A 23162-nucleotide genomic window follows, 5' to 3' on the forward strand; every position below is an offset into this window, starting at 1 on the left:
GTACGGCCTCACCTGGAATATGCTGTTCAATTTTGGTCGCCTATACATAAAAGGGACACTGTGGAGCTGGAAAGGGTGCAGAGACGCGCGACTAAACTAATATGGGGCATGGAACATCTTAGCTATGAGGAGCGATTAAAGGAGTTACAATTGTTTAGTCTTGAGAAGAGACGTTTAAGGGGGGATATGATAAACGTATATAAGTATATTAATGGCCCATACAAAAAATATGGAGAAAATCTGTTCCAGGTTAAACCCCCCCAAAGGACGAGGGGGCACTCCATCCGTCTGGAGAAGAAAAAGTTTAGTCTCAAGGGGCGACACGCCTTCTTTACCATAAGAACTGTGAACTTATGGAACAGTCTACCTCAGGAACTGGTCACAGCAGGAAAAATTAACAGCTTTAAAACAGGATTAGATACATTTCTGGAACAGAATAACATTAATGCTTATGAAGAAATATAAAATCCCATCCCTTCCCCAATATCGCGCCGCACCCCTACCCCTTAATTCCCTGGTTGAACTTGATGGACATATGTCTTTTTTCGACCGTACTAACTATGTAACTATGTAACTATGTAACTCTTATGCTAAATGTTGCACTTATCAGGTGAATGCACCTGAACTATGTTGGAGTGTTAATAATTGTGTAAATTGTGTAGTAAATATGTATATGGTTCTTGTACACAGGAAGGTATCCTTGTGTCTGTGTACATAAAAAATAGATAAGGGTTGTACATAGAAAGATAGTCTAATATCTATGTACATAAAAGTGAGTCAGAGCTGTACACAGAAAGTGCCGGTGTGCTGCACGTGTACACTCAACACTAAAAACCATAAATGATTCTTGTACATACAAATGTATAGAATGCTAAAGGTGTTTAGTAGTTGCTAAATAGGTGACACCCCGGCTCCTCCGAGGGTAGTATTATTGCTGTCGCCCATCGCTAGCACCTGTCTCAACAAAAATAATAGGGAAGATTCCCCTTAAAATAGTACTTGCACACATAGTACTCTGGATTGCTGACTTAAATGTTCTACCTCAATTTTCTCTCACTTAAGAAAACACTTTAGGGATTGTAGCCTATTGAAATTCAATTTCTACCACTCTTAGGTACACTTCTCCTTCTTTGCGTGTGATGCTCTACCTGGCCAGTAGGTGCTCTTGCGAGCTAACAAATGAAACACGTAGTTCTTAAAGTAACCTACGTAGATTATGTGAAGTGCTCTAGGGGTAAGTAGCGTGTAGCCGATAGACCCTAGCAGCCAATCTTACTGTGACCTAGTTTCCGGCTAGCCAGTATACCTTATGTGTACTAACTGGAAACTCATTGTTGGCGAATAAAATGTGTGAGATAATAAAATTGTTTAGTCAGCTTGAAACTAAAGGTATAGAGAGCTGTGCTAATGTTTAGTTAGCCTCATAAAGATGTGTAGAGAGCTAATCAAATGTCTTAGGAGCTAGAAATTACATGTTAGATAGCTGCCTAATTGTCTAGTAAGCTTTAAAATGTATAGTAAGCTTAATAAAAATGTTTTAGAAGCTAGAAACTAAAGGTCTAGATAGCTTAATTGCTTAGATAACTTCATAAATGTCTTGGAAGCCTTCCTAGATGTCTAGTAGGATTACTAGTCTACAAAATGTTTAACCTCTTAAGGACCCATGACGTATGCATACGTCATGGGTCCCGGTCCTGCGATATAACGCGGGGTCACACGGTGACCCCGCATCATATCGTGGCGGGCCCAGGCATCATAGTGAAGCCGGGACCCGCCTCTAATAGCGCGCAGCACTGAGCGCTGTGCCGCACGCTATTAACCCTTTAGCCGCGCGCTCAAAGCTGAGCCGCGCGGCTAAAAACGAAAGTAAAAGTGCCCGGCTAGCTCAGGGAGCTGTTCGGGATCGCCGCGGTATAATCGCGGCATCCCGAACAGCTGTAGCACAGGAGGAGGTCTTCTTACCTTCTCCTGTGCTGTCCGATCACCGAATGAATGCTTCAAGCCTGAGATCCAGGCTTGAGCATTCAATCGCCGAAAACACTGATTGATCCATTCCTATGGAGATGGATCAATCAGTGCAAAAGATCAGTAAATGCAATGTTATAGCCCCTTATGGGAGCTATAATGTTGCATAAGAAAAGTGTAAAAAAATCATTAACCCTTTCAATTATCCCTTCCCCTAATAAAAGTTTAAATCACCCGGCATTTCCAAAAATAAAAAAAACATTATGTAAATAATAATAAAAATAAACATATGTGGTATCGCCGCGTGCGGAAATGTCCGATTTATAAAAATATACCGCTTTTTAAACCGCTGGTTCAATGGCGTACGCGCAAAAAAATTCCAAAGTCCAAAATAGCGCATTTTTGATCACTTTTTATACCACAAAAAAGTGAATAAAAAGTGATCAAAAAGTCTGATCAGAACAAAAATGGTACCGCTAAAAACTTCAGATGACGGCACAAAAAATGAGTCCTCAAAGCGCCCTGAACACAGAAAAATAAAAAAGTTATAGGGGTCAAAAGATGACCATTTTAAACGTATACATTTTCCTGCATGTATTCATGATTTTTTTCGGAAGTGATACAAATTCAAACCTATACAAGTAGGGTATCATTTTAACCGTATGGACCTACAGAATAAAGATAAGGTATCATTTTTGACAAAAAATGTACTGCGTAAAAATAGAAGACCCCAAAACTTACAAAATAGTGTTTTTTCATCAATTTTGATTTTTTTTCCCGTTTCACCGTAGATTTTTGGGTAAAATGACTAATGTCATTACAAAGTAGAATTAGTGACGCAAAAATTAAGCCACTATATATAATTTTAGGTGAAAATTTTTAAGAGTTATGATTTTTTTAAGTTAAGGAGGAAAAATTTAAAATGAAAAAACGGAAAAAGCCCTGGTCCTTAAGGGGTTAAAATGCCTAGAAAATGTCAAGTAGGTTTAAAAGTACCTAATGTGTATAAAAGTTTGTCAGGATATAGATTCTGTCTAGTTAGTGATCCTGCTTAAGTCTGCCCTAGTTCCTCTGCCTTAGGGGACAGGCGTCGGGGTCGACTTATTTTAAGTACGGGGGTTTGTGGTGTCCCGGCACCGGATCGTATCCGTTGCCTTGTGGTGGGGTCCCCAAAGTCAGAGTCCCTAGGTTTAGGTGGGGTCCTCATCCTTAGTTAGCCCCTTGTCTCCCCTTTTGTAATTAAAATTATTTAAATTTAATGTATATATTTATATAGTAAGTGTACTTGCCTAGTTAGCGTTGCAGGACCTGCGGGTCACGTGATGCGTTCCAAAGACTCTATGGTTTGTAGTTCAAGGACCTTTGGAGGAAGTCAGGTGTTTACCCATCAGGCTATGTAACGGTGAATGACAGCTGATTTGGACCAATCCAGAAAGGCCCTGCCCCTGCCCATATAAGGGAGCGACGGCCATTGCTCTCTCTCTTGTTCCTGTGTAGCCAAGCAAGCAACATCTCTTTCCTCGTGGGCTGTTGACAGGGAAGGATCTGCGCTGCTGTCATCAGTGAGTTAGGCCCGAGCCTTGCGGCGACAGCTGATCTTTACAAAACCGTGAGTGTATCAATCACTAAGCACTCTGCAAGATCACCTGACCTTATCTAACCCCTAAATCCGGACGGATCTTCGCAATTAACCCTAAATTCAGAGACTTATAACAATAATCAAGGTCCGCAACAACTGTCAGTCACTAAAGTGTATTAATGAGACTGTTACTGTTCATTGGATGTACCGCAAGCCTTTAAGTAAAGTTTATCCAAGTTCAAGTTCAACTACCTTGTGGACCTTCAGTCATTTTATGCATGCACCTATTGTTACTGGGAAGGGCGGCGATAGGCCGGAGAATTACCTCAGCATACTAGCCCTCAGCCTGGCGTCACGAACAATAGGGTTAACCTTAACCCCTGATATACTGAAGCAACACCCTGACTACGCTACCCCTATGCATGGGATCATGTGGATGGCCGGGTGTGTGTGGGTCACTTACCTGAGGAAGAGATGGGACCTGGATGACACTATGAGAAGACAAGCCGGTAGGGAAAGTGTGATGGGCAACGTTCTGCTGGAAACGGTGGGTCAACGCATAATGTGACATGTACCACCTACCTATCCATTGTACATGGCAGCCAGACCCCCTATGGCAGTGTCCTCTTTCAGAAGGATAAGGCTTGGGCCACACTGAAGACATTGAACATGACAAAGACATTAAGAAGGTGTCTTAGCCTCCAGATTCCCCAGATCTCATCCGATCCATCATCTGTAGGTCCCATCCATGGAAGCCACACCTCACACCTTACAGAATAATCGGGTCGATACGTCAGGACACATCACAGGTCTTGGGGTGTCCAGGCCTCAATGGGTTAGTGCTGTTCGTAGGGTTGCTACCTGGCCGGTATTTTACCAATACAGACGGTATTTTGGCCACCCTGCCGGAATGGCCGGTATTTATCCAACCAATTCTCCAACTCCCAGAATGTTGCACCATAACCTATACTAGTGTTTCCCAACCAGAGCATCTCCAACTGCTGCAAAACCACAATTCCCAGCATGCCCTGACAGCCAATGGCTGTACGGGCATGCTGGGAGTTGCAGTTTTGCAACAGCTGGAGATACCACTGGTTGGAAAACACTGACCTATACTATTAACTACTATTTAGTCCAACATGCTGGGATTTGTAGTTTTGCAACAGCTGGAGGCACCCCTGGTTAGGAAACACTGACCTATACTATTTACTACTATATAGTCCAAGATGCTGGGAGTTGTAGTTTTGCAACAGCTTGAGGCACCCCTGGTTGGAAAACATTGACCTATACTATGTACTACTATACAGTTCAACATGCTGGGAGTTGTAGTTTTGCAACAGCTGGAGGCACCCCTGGTTGGAAAACATTGACCTATACTATATACTACTATATAGTCCAACATGCTGGGAGTTGTAGTTTTGCAACAGATGGAGATACCCCTGGTTGGGAAACACCGACCTATACTATATTCTACTATATAGTCCAACATGTTGGGAGTTGTAGTTTTGCAACAGCTGGAGTCACCCTTGGTTGGAATACACTGACCAATTTTACATACTACTATATAGTCTAACATGCTGGGAGTTGTAGTTTTGTAACAGCTGGAGATACCCCTGGTTGGGAAACACTGACCTATACTATATTCTACTATATAGTCCAACATGCTGGGAGTTGTAGTTTTGAAACAGCTGGAGGCACCCCTGGATGGGAAACACCGACCTACACTATATCCTACTATATAGTCCAACATGCTAGGAGTTGTAGTTTTGCAACAGCTGGAGGCACCCCTGGTTGGGAAACACCGACCTATACTATATTCTACTATATAGTCCAACATGCTGGGAGTTGTAGTTTTGCAACAGCTGGAGGCACCCCTGGTTGGGAAACACCGACCTACACTATATTCTACTATATAGTCCAACATGCTGGGAGTTGTAGTTTTGCAACAGCTGGAGGCACCCCTGGTTGGGAAACATTGACCTATACTATATACTACTATATAGTCCAACATGCTGGGAGTTGTAGTTAGTAGCTAACTGCAACTCCCGAGTTTAATAAAAAAAAAAGTCCCATCAAAACAAAAAGGGTCCTGTTAAAAACTACAGATCGGGGCACAAAAAAATGACCCTCATACAGCCCCGTATAATTAGAAAAAAAAAATTATAGGGATCAGAATAGGACAACACTTCCCCCATGTATCCTGTGACACGCATATATAATTAATTATGCAAATTAGCATGGCCTATATATATATATATATATATATATATATATATATATATATATATATATATATATATATATAATTTATTTATTTTTGCAAGAAAGATGGCCACCCAGCTGTTTGGGATCTACATAATATTAGGTATATCAGGATTTAATGCTATGGCTCAGTGTATATATACATTTCAGACTCCTATGAGGTCACCGCGCCTCCCCACTATGTCGCCTCTCATTAATTCCGCCGTTCCCGGCTCCTACCTGACCCTGCATCCCAATCTTTCATTTTCTCGTCTCTTGTCAATATTTGTTACAATAATGATTCAGGACCACGGACAGAGAATACACAGTATCAAGCCATCCATCTTTTTCACTCGGCTTCTCCTTTATATTTACACTCTGAAGCGCATAATAAATTTTACAAAGCATCAACTGCACAACACTATCAGGTTAATGCATCACCTCCAAAACATATTTTACAAGAAGAAACCCCTTTGCTATGCATTTGGCTCATCAGAATAGAAATTGTATTTTTGGAAGCTGAGAGATAAATGATCACAGGCAGAATTCTCCGCTCTCTGTTATAGTAATGATTCACATCAAACATCTCCTCCACTAGATTTCATTATCTTGTACAGTGTTACATGCTAAGCCTAAGTGGCTGCTTAAAGGGGTACTCCACCCCTAGACATCTTATCCCCTATCCAAAGGATTGGGGATAAGATGTCTGATTGCGGCAATGTCTGACCCCCGCAATCTCCCTGCGGCACCCAGTGTTTGTTTAGAGCATCAGGTGCCGCGCCCCGCTAAGGGATGGTCCATGCCCCGTTACGCCCCCTCCAATAGACTTGCATTGAGGGGGCGTGACCGTGACATCACAAGCGGGGTGTGGCCGTGATGTCACAAGCCTCTGCCCCGCATCGCCAGTCATCGAAGTTCGCTCCGTGCACCGGATGTCTGGGGGGCCGCAGCCGAGATCGCGGGGGTCCTCAGCGATCAGACATCTTATCCCCTATCCAAAGGATTGGGGTTAAGATGTCTGATCGTGGGGGGGGGTCCGCTGCGGGGGACCCCAGTGATCTCCCTGGTGCACCCAGTGTTTGTTTAGAGCGTCGGGTGCAGTGTTGGAGACTTGTGACATCATGGCTGCTCCCCGCTCGTGACATCACGGCCACGACCCCTCAATGCAAGTCTATGGGAGGTCATCACGCCCCCTCCTATAGACTTGCATTGAGGGGGCGTGGCCGTGACATCACAAGCGGGTGGCCGTGACGTCACGAGCCTCTGCCCCGCATCGCCAGTCATGGACGTGGGCTCCGTGCACCGGATGTCTGAGGTGCCGCATCTGAGATCGCGGGGGTCCCCAGCGGCGAGACCCCCGTGATCAGACATCTAATCCCCTATTCTTTGGATAGGGGATAAGGTGTCTAGGGGCGGAGTACCCCTTTAAAAGGGCGCTGCGGATTTTCTCATTCTGAGTCTGGTGGCTGGTACAGACTTGACAAAAAGATCGCGTTTGATTTTGCCACAGGACAGAAATGTCTGATGTATATTTCCCTTTATTTTCCATGACCCATTGGGTAATACCCCCTCCATTAATTTGCTGACAATGCAGTTTCCTGGAGAGAGGAGATCTGCGCCGTTTCTTACCAAAATAAATAGAAATGGGACCAAACATGATGGGGCCCCTTCTATCCAAGGGCTGAAACCTCAAATATGTTACAGTTGAAACCATAAGTTTGCATTTACTATATACAAAGACATGAAATCAGAATAAACCTTACCCCTTTTAGGTTTTCTATGGGGATATGATTCTAATTTGGACAATTCCTGACACGGACAGAGGTGTCAGCAGAGAGCACTGTTGTCAGACAAAAAATAAATTCACAAATTTCTCTGTTTTATACAGCAGCTAGTAAGTACTGGAAGGATTAAGATTTTTTAATAGAAGTCATTTACAAATCTGTTTAACTTTCTGGCACCAGTTGATTTGAAAATATTTGTTTTCTACTTGTTTCCACCGGAGTTCCTCTTTAACCCCTTAAGGACGCAGGACGTAAATGTACATCCTGGTGCGGTGGTACTTAACGCACCAGGACGTACATTTACGTCCTAAGCATAACCGCGGGCATCGGAGCGATGCCCGTGTCATGCGCAGCTGATCCCCGCTGCTGATCGCAGCCAGGGACCCGCCGGCAATGGCCGACGCCCGCGATTTCGCGGGCGTCCGCCATTAACCCCTCAGGTGCCGGGATCAATACAGATATCAGCATCTGCGGCAGTGCGCGATTTGAATGAATGATCGGATCACCCGCAGCGCTGCTGCGGGGATCCGATCATTCATAACGCATTCCTCCGTGCGGCTCCCGGCGTCTCCTGCTCTGGTCTGTGATCGAGCCTATGGAGACTATTCAAGTGTAAAAAAATTTTTTTTTAAATTTAAAAGTAAAAGTTAAAAAAAAGTTAAAAATCCCCTCCCCCAATAAAAAAGTAAAATGTCCGTTTTTTCCTATTTTACCCCCAAAAAGCGTAAACATTTTTTTAATAGACATATTTGGTATCGCCGCGTGCGTAAATGTCCGAACTATTAAAATAAAATGTTAATGATCCCGTACGGTGAACGGCGTGAACGAAAAAAAAAAAGTCCAAAATTCCTACTTTTTTAATACATTTTATAAAAAAAAATTTAATAAATAATTTATTAAAAGTTTTTTATATGCAAATGTGGTATCAAAAAAAATTACAGATCATGGTGCAAAAAATGAGCCCCCATATCGCCGCTTATACGGAAAAATAAAAAAGTTAGAGGTCATCAAAATAAAGGGATTATAAACGTACTAATTTGGTTAAAAAGTTTGTGATTTTTTTTAAGCGCAACAATAATAGAAAAGTATGTCATAATTGGTATCATTTTAATTGTATTGACCCTCAGAATAAAGAACACACGTCATTTTTACCATAAATTGTACGGCGTGAAAACGAAACCTTCCAAAATTAGCAAAATTGCGTTTTTCGTTTTAATTTCCCCACAAAAAGTGTTTTTTCGTTGCGCCATACATTTTATGATATAATGAGTTATGTCATTACAAAAGAAAACTGGTCGCGCAAAAAACAAGCCCTCATACTAGTCTGTGGATGAAAATATAAAAGAGTTATGATTTTTAGAAGGCGAGGAGGAAAAAATGAAAACGTAAAAATTAAATTGTCTGAGTCCTTAAGGCCAAAATGGGCTGAGTCCTTAAGGGGTTAAGGCATTTTTATTACTTTCTGCAAAGTCAAAAGTTTACATACACTAGGATTACTATGCCTTTAAACAATTTGGGACAGCCCATATGATGATGTCATGTCTTTGGAAGCTTCTGATCGGTTTACTGGATATCAGGAAGAGAACTGTGGACTTGCACAAGTCTGGATCATCCTTCGGTGCAATTTCCAGATACCTGTAGATGCCTCGTTCATCTGTACAAACAATTATACGGAAGTACAAACAAGTAGTGTTGCTCGTGAATATTCGCAATGCAAATTTTATTTGTGCATATCGCATATTCGCGAATTCGCGAATATTCGCGAATATAGCACTATATATTCGTAATTACGAATATTCGTCTTTTTTTTTTTTTTCACAGTACACATCACAGTGATCACCCCTCTCTTCTTCCAGCTTGTGTGGTGTAAAGAAGGCTCTAACACTACTGTTTGAGACTGGCGTGCGAATTTTCGCACATGCAAACTTTCTTTTATGTTAATTTTTTATGTTAACTTCCGCATATGTTAATTTTCGCATATGCTAATTTTCGCAAATGCGAAAATAAAACGCAAATATTTCGAATATGCGAATTTAGCGAATATATGACGAATATTCGTCCATATATTCGCGAATATTCGCAAATTCGAATATGGCCTATGCCGCTCAACACTACAAACAAGATGGGAATATCCAGCCTCATATTGTTCAGGAAGGAGACGGGTTCTGTGTCTCAGAGATGAATGCGCTTTGATCCGATATGTGATTATCAACCCAAGAACAAGAGCAAAAGTCCTTGTGAAGATGTTGGCGGAAGCTGGTAAGATTGTGTCATTATCCACAGTGAACGGAGTGCTGTATCAACATGGGCTGAAAGGCCACTCTGCCAGGAAGAAGCCAATACTCCAAAAGAAACATTGAAAAGACAGATTAATATTTGCAAATGCACACAGGAACAAAGACCTACATTTTTGGAGACATGTCCTGTGGTCTGACAAAACTAAAGTTGAACTGTTTGGCCATAATGACCATTGTTAAGTTTGGAGGAAAAAATGAGAAGCTTGGAAGCCTAAGAACACCCTCCCAACTGTGGCAGCATCATGTTGTGTTTTTTTTTTTTGCTGCATGGGGGTTTTGTGCACTTCACGGATGGCATCATGAGAAAAGAAGATTATGTGGAAATACTGAAGCAACATCTCAAGACATCAGCCAGGAAGCTAAACCTTGGGTCTTCCAAAAGGGACAATGACCCGAAGCATACTGCCAAACTGGTTACAAAGTGGCTTAAAGGGGTACCCCCTCATGACGTCACACCCCACCCCCTCAATGCATATTATTGGGAGGGGGCGTGACGGCTGTCCACTGCTGAGGTAGCCTGAGGGCTTACCTCTCCTTTCATGCCGGCTCTGGTGCTCAGAATGATAAAGCCTGGCAGGACCAGGCTTTATCAATCGAGCACAGAGCACACAGATCAATGGGATTCTATGTAACCCCATTGATCTGTATGAGGAATCAAATGACTCATCCTAAAAGTCCCCTAAGGGGACTAAAAGTAAAAAAAAAATGTTTAAAAAAAAGTTTAAAAACACACACATTAAACCCTTCCTTATTAAAAGTTAAATCACCCCCCCTTTTCCCAAATTCCATATAAAAAAATATATAAACATATGGTATCGCCACGTGTGTAAATGTCCGATCTATAAAAATATATTGTAAATTCAACCACATGGTCAATGGCGTACGCGCAAAAAATTCCAAAGTCCAAAATAGCGTATTTTTGGTCACTTTTCATACCATAAAAAAGGAATAAAAAGCGATCAAAAAGTCAGATCAAAACAAAAATGGTACTGATTAAAACTTCAGATAACGTCGCAAAAAAAATTAGCCTTCACACCACCCCGCGGAAAAATAAAGTTATAGGGGTCAGAATAGGACAATTTTAAATGTATAAATTTTCGTGCATGTAGTTATGATTTTTTCCAAAAGTACAACAAAATCAAACCTATATAAGTAGGGTATCATTTTAATTGTATGAACCTACAGAATAATGATAAGGTGTCATTTTTACCGAAAAATGTACGGCGTAGAAACAGAAGCCCCCAAAATTTACCAAATGGTGTTTTTTTTCTTCAATTATGTTGCACAATGATTTTTTTTTCCCCATTTCACCCTAGATTTTTGGGTAAAATGACTGATGTCATTACAAAGTAGAATTGGCGGTGCAAAAAAAATAAGCATCATATGGATTTTTTAGGTGTAAAATTGAAAGAGTTATGATTTTTAAAAGGTAAGGAGGAAAAAACCAAAGACAGTGCAAAAACAGAAAAACGCTAGGTCCTTATGGGGTTAATATTTCGTTAACACAAATAGGTAATAAGCCAATCACATGGAAGGAAGTCAATACATTTATTTTGGCATGTAAACGTGGTCAAGACAACTTGCTGAGATTTAAACCAAGCATAAAAATGGTATCAATACGCAGAATTTCCTGGAAGTCCTTTGGCTATGGGTATTGGGGGAATAATGGGGGGATAACACTAGTTGTTTTATGGGCTAACGCAAAGCTCCAGCTCCAGTCTGTTACACAGCTTCTGCTTTTAAGTCTGTAAAGGGATAAGAAATAAAAACAGATGAAAAAAAAATTATTACTATTAAAACGCCCCCACTTCCCTCATTAGGCAGTTTATCAAAACAACAACAAAAAATGCTGGTCATCGCCATAGCCCAGTGAATCCGACATAATCTGCATACGGGAACCTAAAAGACAAAAGGCAGAGAAACAAATACAGTTAGTTGCAGGCTCGGACTGAGAAGTTCTGCACATGCGGAGAAAAAATCCAGCCAGAGAATATCTACTAAATGGGAAAATACCGGGGAGGACTGACATGGAAAAGGACATAGGAGTTTTAGATGTCAGTAAATTTATATGTAGCGACCAGTGTCGGGAAACTGCTGTCAAGGCAAATAGGATCATGGGGTGTATCAAAAAGGGCATTGATGCCCACGACAAGGAAATTATTCTACCGCTGTACAAATCACTAGTCAGACCACATAAGGAATACTGTGTACAGTACTGGTCAGACCACATGTGGAAGACTGTGTACAGCACTGGTCAGACTACACATAGAATACTGTGTACAGTACTGGTCAGACTACACATAGAATACTGTACACAGTACTGGTCAGACCACACATGGAATACTGTGTACAGTACTGGTCAGACCACATATGGAATACTGTGTACAGTACTGGTCAGACCACATATGGAATATTGTGTACAGTACTGGTCAGACCACACATGGAATACTGTGTTCAGTACTGGTCAGACTACACATAAAATACTGTGTTCAGTACTGGTCAGACTACACATAAAATACTGTGTACAGTACTGGTCAGACCACACATGGAATACTGTGTACAGTACTGGTCAGACCACACATAGAATACTGTGTACAGTACTGGTCAGACCACACATGGAATACTGTGTACAGTACTGGTCAGACCACACATGGAATACTGTGTACAGTACTGGTCAGACCACACATGGAATACTGTGTACAGTACTGGTCAGACCACACATGGAATACTGTGTACAGTACTGGTCAGACCACACATGGAATACTGTGTACAGTACTGGTCAGACCACACATGGAATACTGTGTACAGTACTGGTCAGACCACACATGGAATACTGTGTACAGTACTGGTCAGACCACACATGGAATACTGTGTACAGTACTGGTCAGACCACACATGGAATACTGTGTACAGTACTGGTCAGACCACACATGGAATACTGTGTACAGTACTGGTCAGACCACACATAGAATACTGTGTACAGTAATGTTCAGACCACATATGGAATACTGTGTACAGTACTGGTCAGACCACACATGGAATATTGTGTACAGTACTGGTCAGACTACACATGGAATACTGTGTACAGTACTGGTCAGACCACACATGGAATACTGTGTACAGTACTGGTCAGACCACACATGGAATATTGTGTACAGTACTGGTCAGACTACACATGGAATACTGTGTACAGTACTGGTCAGACCACACATGGAATATTGTGTACAGTACTGGTCAGACTACACATAGAATACTGTGTACAGTACTGGTCAGACCACACAAATAGAATACTGTGTACAGTACTGGTCAGACCACACATGGAATATTGTGTATAGTACTGGTCAGACTACCCATGGAATGCTGTGTACAGTACTGGTCAGACCACACATAGAATACTGTGTACAGTACTGGTCAGACTACACATGGAATACTGTGTACTGTACTGGTCCGACCTCACATGGAATACTGTGTACAGTACTGGTCAAACCACACATGGAATACTGTGTACAGTGCTGGTCAGACCACACATGGAATACTGTGTACAGTACTGGGCACCAGTGTACAAGAAAGATATAGTGGAGCTGGAGAGGGTTAAAAGACAGGCAACCAGGGTAATATGGGGGATGGGAGGACTACAGTACCCAGAAAGATTATCAGAATTAGGGTTATTTAGTTTAGAAAAAAGAAGGCTTAGGGGCGACCTAATAACTATGTATAAATATATCAGGGGACAGTACAGAGATCTCTCCATGATCTATTTATACCCAGGACTGTATCTATAACAAGGGGGCATCCTCTACGTCTAGAGGAAAGAAGGATTCTACACCAGCACAGACAGGGGTTCTTTACTGTAAGAGCAGTGAGACTGTGGAATTCTCTCCCGGAGGAGGTGGTCATGGGGAACTCTGTAAAAGAGATCAGGAGGAGGGGCCTGGATACATTGCTGGGAGTTGTAGTTTTGCAACAGCTGGAGGAACACTGGTTGGGAAACACTGATGTATAATATTAATTGGTTACTAGCCTTAGGGAGGGAGGATCACTTGAAAAAAAATGTTTAAATCAACTGGTGCCAGAAAGTTAAAAAGAATTGGGAATTACTTCTATTTAAACATCTTAATCCTTCCAGTACTTATCAGCTACTGAATACTACAGAGGGAGTTGTGTAGTTCTTTCCAGTCTGACCACAGTCCTCTCTGCTGACACCTCTGTCCGTGACAGGAACTGTCCAGAGCAGGAGAGGTTTGCTATGGGGATTTGCTCCTACTCTGGACAGTTCCTGACTCGAACAGAGGTGTCAGCAGAGAGCACAGTGGACAGACTGGAAAGAAGTACACAACTTCCTCTGGCACATACAGCAGCTGATAAGTACTGGAAGGATTAAGATATTTTAATAGAAGTCATTTACAAATCTGTTTAACTTTCTGACACCAGTTGATTTAAAAAAAAAAATGTTTTCCACCGCAGAACCAGAATGTGTAGTAAATAAGTGATAAATAGGATTATTCTACAGACAAGGACTATAAGCTGATCTCACAGCCGGATGATCTGCGCTCTGGAAATAACGTGAATGATGTCACCTGTGATTGTGACTTTGCCGGAGACGCTTTTCCCCCGCTTTCTTAAGTATCAGTATTTTATGGATCGGATGAACCTTGAGCCGCCGCTGTGATCTCGCCGCAGATTGTAACCGTGACATGTTGCCTCTTCTCCGTTCCTTTTGAAGTCCGAGTCATTTCTGGATGATTTTTGGCTTCTGCTATTGTACTTATTATTTTGTGAAGCTCTTTAGTTGTTTGACTTTGTTCTCGGCTGTCAGAAGTCAGAAAAAGACACCGAGCTCTGGCTGTGTCTTAAAAGATGGCTTTTATTTTACATTTTTTTCTGTGTTACTGTCACCTTGGAGAGAGAAAACACTTATTATCTAATGTGCGGCTTAAAGGGAAACTCTAGACTGAACTGTAGGCGTCCCTTACATCCTCTATATAATGCTTTTATTATTGGACATAATGTAGTGCAGTGTTTGCAGTGGTCGCCAAACTGTTGCCCTCCAGCTGTTCAAAACTACAACTCTCAGCATGCTGAGAGTTGTAGTTTTGAATCATATGGATCTATAGGAACATATATATATATATATATATATATATATATATATATATATATATATATGTGTGTTATTTTTCCCTTACATCCTATATATAATGCATTTATAATTGGACATAATGTATGTTTTTTTTCCAGCTTATATTGGCTACAAAGTAATAAAGCAGAACTTTATTAACTCCTTGGGGACGGAGCCCATTATAACCCTAAGGACGGGAGCATTTTTTGCAATTCTGACCACTGTCACTTTAAGCATTAATAACTCTGGGATGCTTTTCATTCTGATTTCGAGATTTTTTTTTCGTGACATATTCTACTTTATGTTAGTGGTAAATTTTTGTCGATACTTGCATCGTTTCTTGGTGAAAAATTCCAAAACTTGATGAAAAAATTAAAAATTTTGCTTTTTTCTAACTTTAAAGCTCTCTGCTTGTAAGGAAAATAAACATTCTAAATAAATAATATTTTGATTCACAAATACAATATGTCTACTTTATGTTTGCATCATAAAGTAGAAATTTTTTTACTTTTGGAAAACATCATAGGGCTTCAAAGTTCAGAAGCAATTTTCCAATTTTTCACAAAATTTTCAAAATCGGAATTTTTTAGGGGCCAGTTCAGTATTAAAGTGGATTTGAAGGGCCTTCATATTAGAAATACCCCATAAATTACACCATTATAAAAACTGCACCCATCAAAGTATTCAAAATGACATTCAGTAAGTTTGTTAACCCTTTAGGTGTTTCACAGGAATAGCAGCAAAGTGAAGGAGAAAATTCAAATTTTTTTTTTACACTCGCATGTTCTTGTAGACCCAGTTTTTGAAATTTTACAAGGGATAAAAAGAGAAAAAGCCCCCCAAAATTTGTAACCCAATTTCTCTCGAGTAAGGAAATACCTCATATGTGTATGTCAAGTGTTCGGCGGGCGCAGTAGAGGGCTCAGAAGGGAAGAAGCGACAATGGGATTTTGTAGAGTGAGTTTTGCTGAAATGGTTTTTTGGGGGCATGTCGCATTTAGGAAGCCCCTATGGTGCCAGAACAGCAAAAAAAAAAAAAAAAAAAACAACATGGCATACTATTTTGGAAACTTCACCCCTCAAGGCACGTAACAAGGGGTCCGGTGAGCCTTAACACCCCACAGGTGTTTGACGACTTTTTGTTACATTCGGATGTGTAAATGAAAAAAAAAAATTTCACTAAAGTGCAGGTTTTTTCCCCAAATTTACCATTTCTACAAAGGGTAATGGGAGAAAAATCCCCCCAAAATTTGTAACGCAATTTCTCCCGAGTACGGAGATACCCCATATGTGGCCCTAAACTGTTACCTTGAAATACGACAGGGCTCCGAAGTGAGAGAGCGCCATGTGCATTTGAGGCCTGAATAAGGAATTTGCAGTAGGGGTGGACCCGGTTACAAGGGCGGGGCTTGTCTCCACCAAAACCCTACAGCAGTGTCTCCCAAACAAGGTGCCTCCAGCTGTTGCAAGACTCCCAGCCTGCCAGGACAGTCTATGGCTGTCCGGCAACACTGGGAGTTGTGGTTTTGCCACAGCTGGAGGCATCATTTAGGAAACACTGCCGTATGAGACGGTCTTCATTTTTATTGGGGGGGGGGGGTGCGACGTGTAAGGGGGTGTATATGTAGTGTTTTACTTTTTATTATTTGTTAGTGTAGTGTTTTTAGGGTACATTCACACAGGCAAGGGTTCACAGTAAGTTTCCTTGAAGGAAACCCACTGTAAACCCGCCCGTGTGAATGTACCCTGTACAGTCACATGGGGGGGCACCCCAAGGGGGGGGGGGGGGGCACCCAAACCTTCAGCTGTGGCAAAATGACAACTCCCAGAATGCACTGACAGACCGTACATGCTGGGAGTTGTAGTTTTACAACAGCTGTAGGCACACTGGTGGGGAACCACTGAGTTAGAAAACAGACTCTAGCTCAGTGATTCCAACCCATGTGCCTCCAGCTGTTGCAAAACTACAATTCCCAGTCTGTCAATGCACTCTGGGAGTTGTAGTTTTGAAACAGCTGGAGGCACATGGGTTGGAATCACTGAGTTAGGAAACAGACTCTAGCTCAGTGTTTCCCAACCAGTGTGCCTACAGCTGTTGCAAAACTACAATTCCCAGCACGGCCAGACAATCAGGGATGCTGGGCGTGTAGTTCTGCAATATCTGGCCCTTCAGATGTTGCAGAACTACAACTCCCAGTATGCCTGGACAGTCTGGGCATGCTAGGAGTTGTAGTTATGCAACAACTGGGGAAGAACAGTGGCCTCTAAACTGTAGCCCTCCAGATGTTGCAAAACTACAACTCCAAGCATGCCCAGACTGTCCAGGCATGCTGGGAGTTGTAGTTCTGCAACATCTGAAGGGCCAGATATTGCAGAACTACAAGCCCAGCATCCCTGACTGTCTGGGCATGCTGGGAGTTGTAGTTTTGCAACATCTGGAGGGCTACAGTTTGGAGACCACCATATAGTGGTCTCCAAACTGTGCCACTTCAGATGTTGCAAAACTACAACTCCCAGCATGCCCAGACAGCTTTTGGCTGGTATGGTATTAACTGGGGTCCCTGCTCCTGCACATAATATATGTACATACACTCCTCTGTGTGTCTGATCAGTCTACAGCCACAAATGGAGGAGCAAGTCATTGGGAGTCAATGCTTTCACTGCCCTATACCACCAGGGGTGCCATTAACTCTTTCACTTTCCTAGTCTGCCAGGAATGTTCTAATTGATTATCGACCACCAGGAAACCCCTTCGATGTAGTAGTCCAACAACGGTTTTATCATTAACACCTTGACTACCCTAGTTTCTGATGATTAACTTCTTTACTGCTCTAGACCACCAGGGATATAACCATAATCCCTTTACTGCCTGAGAACCCAGGGAATGTTACCATGATGCTTTTCCTACTCTAGACCACCAGGGATGCAACCATAAAACCTTTCACTGCCTCAAAACACAAGGAACTTTACTGTGAACATTTCACTGCCTGAAAAACCCAGAAACATTACCATGAACTTTCCCTTACTCTAGGCCACCAGGAATGTAACCATAATTCCTTTCTCTGCCTTAGAACACAAGGAACATTACTGTGAACCCTTGTCTTCTCTAGACCACCAGGGATGTAAATTGTGTTAATTTTTATTTTAAATATGAGAAGATATAAGTTGCAGTTATGGTAAATATTTTAGACCTAGAGACATATTTTCCCTCTATTGCAGTGGTCGCCAAACAATTGCCCTCCAGCTGTTCAAAACTACAACTCCCAGCATGCTGAGAGTTGTAGTTTTGAATCATATGGATCTATAGGAACATATAAATTATTTTTCCCTTACATCCTATATATAATGCATTTATAATTGGACATAATGTATGTTTTTTCCAGCTTATATTGGCTACAAAGTAATAAAACAGAACTTTATTAATCTCCCAGCATTCCCTGTGCAGCACAGATCCTAACCTCTATTGAAGACATGGCATCCGGCTAGGAGAATGTTAAGTGACCACCAGGAAACCCCCTCAATGTAGTAGTCCAACAACAGTTTTATCATTAACACCTTGACTACCTTAGTTATCTGATGATTAAATTCTTTACTGCTCCAGACCACCAGGGATGTAGCCTAAAACTTCTTCCCTTATTATGGGGAATGTTACTATGAACCCCGTCACAGAGAGCACAAGAAAAATTACCATCACCCCATGATTGCAACAATTGTAGACTGCCAGGAATGTAAATATAAAGCCATTCACTGCCTGAGATCAAAAGGAATGTTGCCATTACCCTTTCACTACCCTAGACCACCAGGAGTGTAACCATAAAGCCCTTCCCTAACTGAAAGCACAAGAAATGTTTCCATTACCCCTTCACTGCTCTAGACCACCAGGGATGTAACCATAAAGCTCTCTGCTGCCTGAAAACACAAGAAATGTTACCATAAACCCTTCACTACTATTGCCCACCAGGGATGTAACTATAAAGCCTTTCACCGCCTGACAACATAAGGAATGTTACCATCACAAACAATGTAAGCGTATAGCCCTTCACTTCCTGAGAAGAAAAGGGATTTTACCATTACCTTTTCACTACTCTAGACTACTAGAGATGTAACTATAAAGCCCTTCGCTGCTTGAGAACTCAAGATATGTTACCATTACCCCTTCACTATTCTAGACCACCAAGGATGTAACCACAAAGCCTTTTACTCCCTGAGAACACAAGGAATGTTACAATTACCCCATTCATTAATCTGGATTGTCAGAGATGCAAATATAAAGCTCCTTACTACTAAGAATGTAAGAAATGTTACTATTATCTCTTCACTACTCTAGACCACCAGGGATGTAACCATAAAGCCTTTCACTGCATGAGAACACAAGGAATGTTATAATTACCCCATTCATTATTCTGGATTACCAGAGATGCAAAAATAAAGCTCTTTACTACCTAAGAATCCAAGGAATGTTACTATTATCTCTTCACTACTCTAGACCACCAGGAATGTAACCATAAAGCCTTTCACTGCATGAGAAAACAACAAATGTTACCTATTACCACTTTACTGTTTTAGACCACCTAGGATGTAATCATAAATCCCTTTATTTCCTGAAAAGACTAGGAATGTTACCAGTATCCCTTAATTACCCCAGACCACCAGGAATGTAAATATAAAGCTCTTCATTACCTGAGAACACAAGGAATGTTACTCATAAGGATGACCCTTATGATTTTGATTACTGATCAATATATATATATATATATATATATATATATATATATATATATATATACACATGCTGAAAGATGCAAAATAAAGAAGAGTTTGGAAGCAAGAGACAAAGGCATTTGAAGAAATATAGACTGTGCAGAAGGGCAGATAAATCTGGAATTTTCTGGTGGAATAGGGAAAAGGCAACATAAGTGAACTATGGCCAAGAAATAAATGAATGCTTAATATGCTAATATATAGAGACCCAATACTCAAATAACCAATCAAAATATAATATGATGATTTTGACGTGATAACTAACCTCCCCTTTTTGTCAAATGTAAAAACCAATGTACTTCCGTAAAATAAACAAAACTCTTTGGGACAGCTCCTTAGCTTCCTGCTGAGAAGGAGTTTCATACCAACTTTTTGTTTGGTGCTTATTTCTTGTGTCGACACTCAGCAGTATACAGCGGCAGTCACAAACATTTTAGGGCCTAACCAGCAGCCAACCTTGACATTACTATTACCACTTCACCATTTTAGACAACCAGGGATGTAATCATAAAGCCTTTCATGCCTGAGAAGACAAGGAATGTTACTATGAACCCTTTACTACTGGAGACAACCAGGGATGTAACCATAAAGCCCTTCACTTGCTGAGAACTTAATGAATGTTACCATTATCCCTTTACTACTCTTATCCCCCAGAGCTCTACCATAAAGCTCTAAACAAAAGCAACATTGCCATGAACCCTTCTCTACTCTAGACCACCAGGAATATAACCATAAATCCCTTTACTGCCTGAGAACCCAGGGAATGTTTCCATGATGCTTTTCCTATTCTAGACCACCAGGGATGCAACCATAAATCCCTTTACTACCTGAGAACTCAGGAAAATTTTCCATGACGCTTTACCTACTCTAGACCACCAGGGATGCAACCATAAAACCTTTTACTGCCTCAAAACACAAGGAACGTTACTGTGAACCTTTCACTGCCTGAGAAACCCAGAAACATTATCATGAACCTTTCCTTACTCTAGACCATCAGGAATGTAACCATAATTCCTTTCCCTTCCTAAGAACACAAGGAACGATACTGTGAACCCTTGTCTTCTCTAGACCACCAGGGATGTAAATTGTGCTAAAGGGATATTCCAGGAAAAAACATTTTTTTTTTTTTTTTTATATCAACTGGCTCCAGAAAGTTAAACAGATTTGTAAATTACTTCTCTTAAAAAAAAATCTTAATCCTTCCAATAATTATCAGCTGCTGAAGCTGAGTTGTTCTTTTCTGTCAGACAACAGTGCTCTCTGTGACATCTCTGCTTGTCTCAGGAACTGCACAGAGTAGAAGAGGTTTGCTATGGGGATTTGCTTCTACTCTTGACAGTTCCAGAGACAGGTGTCATCAGAGAGCACTTAGACAGAAAAGAACAACTCAACTTCAGCAGCTCATAAGTACTAAAAGGATTAAGATTTTTTTATAGAAGTAATTTACAAATCTGTTTAACTTTCTTCAGTTGATATATATATATATATATATATATATCTATATATATACATTTATATATATATATATATATATATATATATATATATATATATATATAAAGTTTTTTTCTGGATAACCCCTTTAATCTTTATTTTAAATACGAGAACATATAAGTTGCAGTTATATTGACTATGTTAGACCTAGAGACATATTATCTTTCTATTGCAGTGGTCGCCAAACTGTTGCCCTCCAGCTGTTCAAAACTACAACTCCCAGCATGTCCGGACAGCCATTGGCTGTCCGGGCATGCTGAGAGTTGTAGTTTTGAATCATATGGATCTATAGGAACATATATATATATATATATATATATATATATTATTGATAATTGGAATACGTGATCCCCTCATCATCAGGGGTGCCCGCATCTTTAATTACCCCTTGTAGAATGTATACATTGCCCCCCCAGAGGGCTATATGAAGGATTCCCCTCCCCTTCCCTATGTTAATAGCAGATCTCCGTCTCTGTAATTATTCCGTCAGATTTGGCAGCAATAAATAATTCTCCAATCTCTATAAATATTTTATTGGAGGCTCAGAAGTGTCTTACAGATGATAACTGCACCTTGAAGTCTCTGTCGCAGGAATCGCGGTCTCTCGGATTCACGTCGCATTCTCTGGGTGTTTCGGTAGGTGGAGGTGGATGGATAATTTCTTAGTCTATATATACCGTCATTTCTGAACATTTACCGTTACATAGAAACCTGACAATGTAGATGTGATTTACGGTATATTTAGCTCCAGTCTCCAACCTGCGGCCCTGCAGCTGTGTCGCATTCAGCACTTACTATGAGTATTCCCATCCCTCTGACTTTATCATGTTATGTCAGTGTTTCCCATCTAGTGTGCCTCCAGCTGTTGCAAAACTACAGCTCCCAACATGTCCAGACAGCCTTTGATGTCAGCCATTAACCTCTTAAGGACGCAGGGCGTATCTGTACGCCATAGCGTGGCAGTCCTGGCGGCTAATGAAAGCTGGGACCCTGGGCGCGTTGTGCCGCGCGCTAATAACCCTTTAGATGCGGCGTTCAAAGTTGATTGCTGTGTCTAAAGTAACAAAAATACATTCCCGGCAGCTCAGTTGGGCTGATCGGGACCATCGCGGTGAAATCGCGATGTCCCGATCAGCTAGGACGCAGCAGAAGGGTGTCTTACCGCCTCTGGCACGTCTGATCGGCGATTGATTGCTCCAAGCCTGAAATCCAGGCTTGAGCAATTGACCGCTGATAACACTGACATTGCCATGTTAATGCATGGCAGTGATCTGTGTAGCAGATCAGTGTGTGCAGTGTTATAGCCACTAGAGGGAGCTATTAACTAAAAAAGTTAATAAAGATCAATTAACCCCTGTCAGGATTCGGCAGGCTGGAGGTGGATCCTCTGTGTCCGAGAGGGATTGGCGTGGACCGTGTCGGTGGACCGGTTCTAAGTTGCTACTGGTTTTCACCAGAGCCCGCCGCAAAGCAAGATGGTCTTGCAGCGGCGGTAGCAACCAGGTCGTATCCACCGGCAACAGCTCAAACTCTCTGACTGCTGAGATAGGCGCGGTACAAGGGATTAGACAAGAGCAAGGTCAGACGTAACAGAAGGTCAGGGCAGGCAGCAAGGATCGTAGTCAGGGGCAACGGCAAGAGGTCTGGAACACTGGATTTGGGATACACAAGGAACGCTTTCACTGGCACAATGGCAACAAGAACCGGCAAGGAAGTGAAGGGGAAGTGAGGTAATATAGGGAAGTGCACAGGTGAACACACTAATTAAAACCATGCGCCAATCAGTGGCGCACTGGCCCTTTAAATCGCAAAGAGCCGCCGCGCGCACGCCCTAGGGAGCGGGGCCGCGCGCGCCGGGACAGCACAGATGGGGAACGAGTCTGGTAAGCGGGTCGGGATGCGCACCACGAGCGGGCGCGTCC

This window comes from Hyla sarda, chromosome 5, assembly GCF_029499605.1.
Source record: "Hyla sarda isolate aHylSar1 chromosome 5, aHylSar1.hap1, whole genome shotgun sequence".
NCBI lineage: Eukaryota > Metazoa > Chordata > Amphibia > Anura > Hylidae > Hyla > Hyla sarda.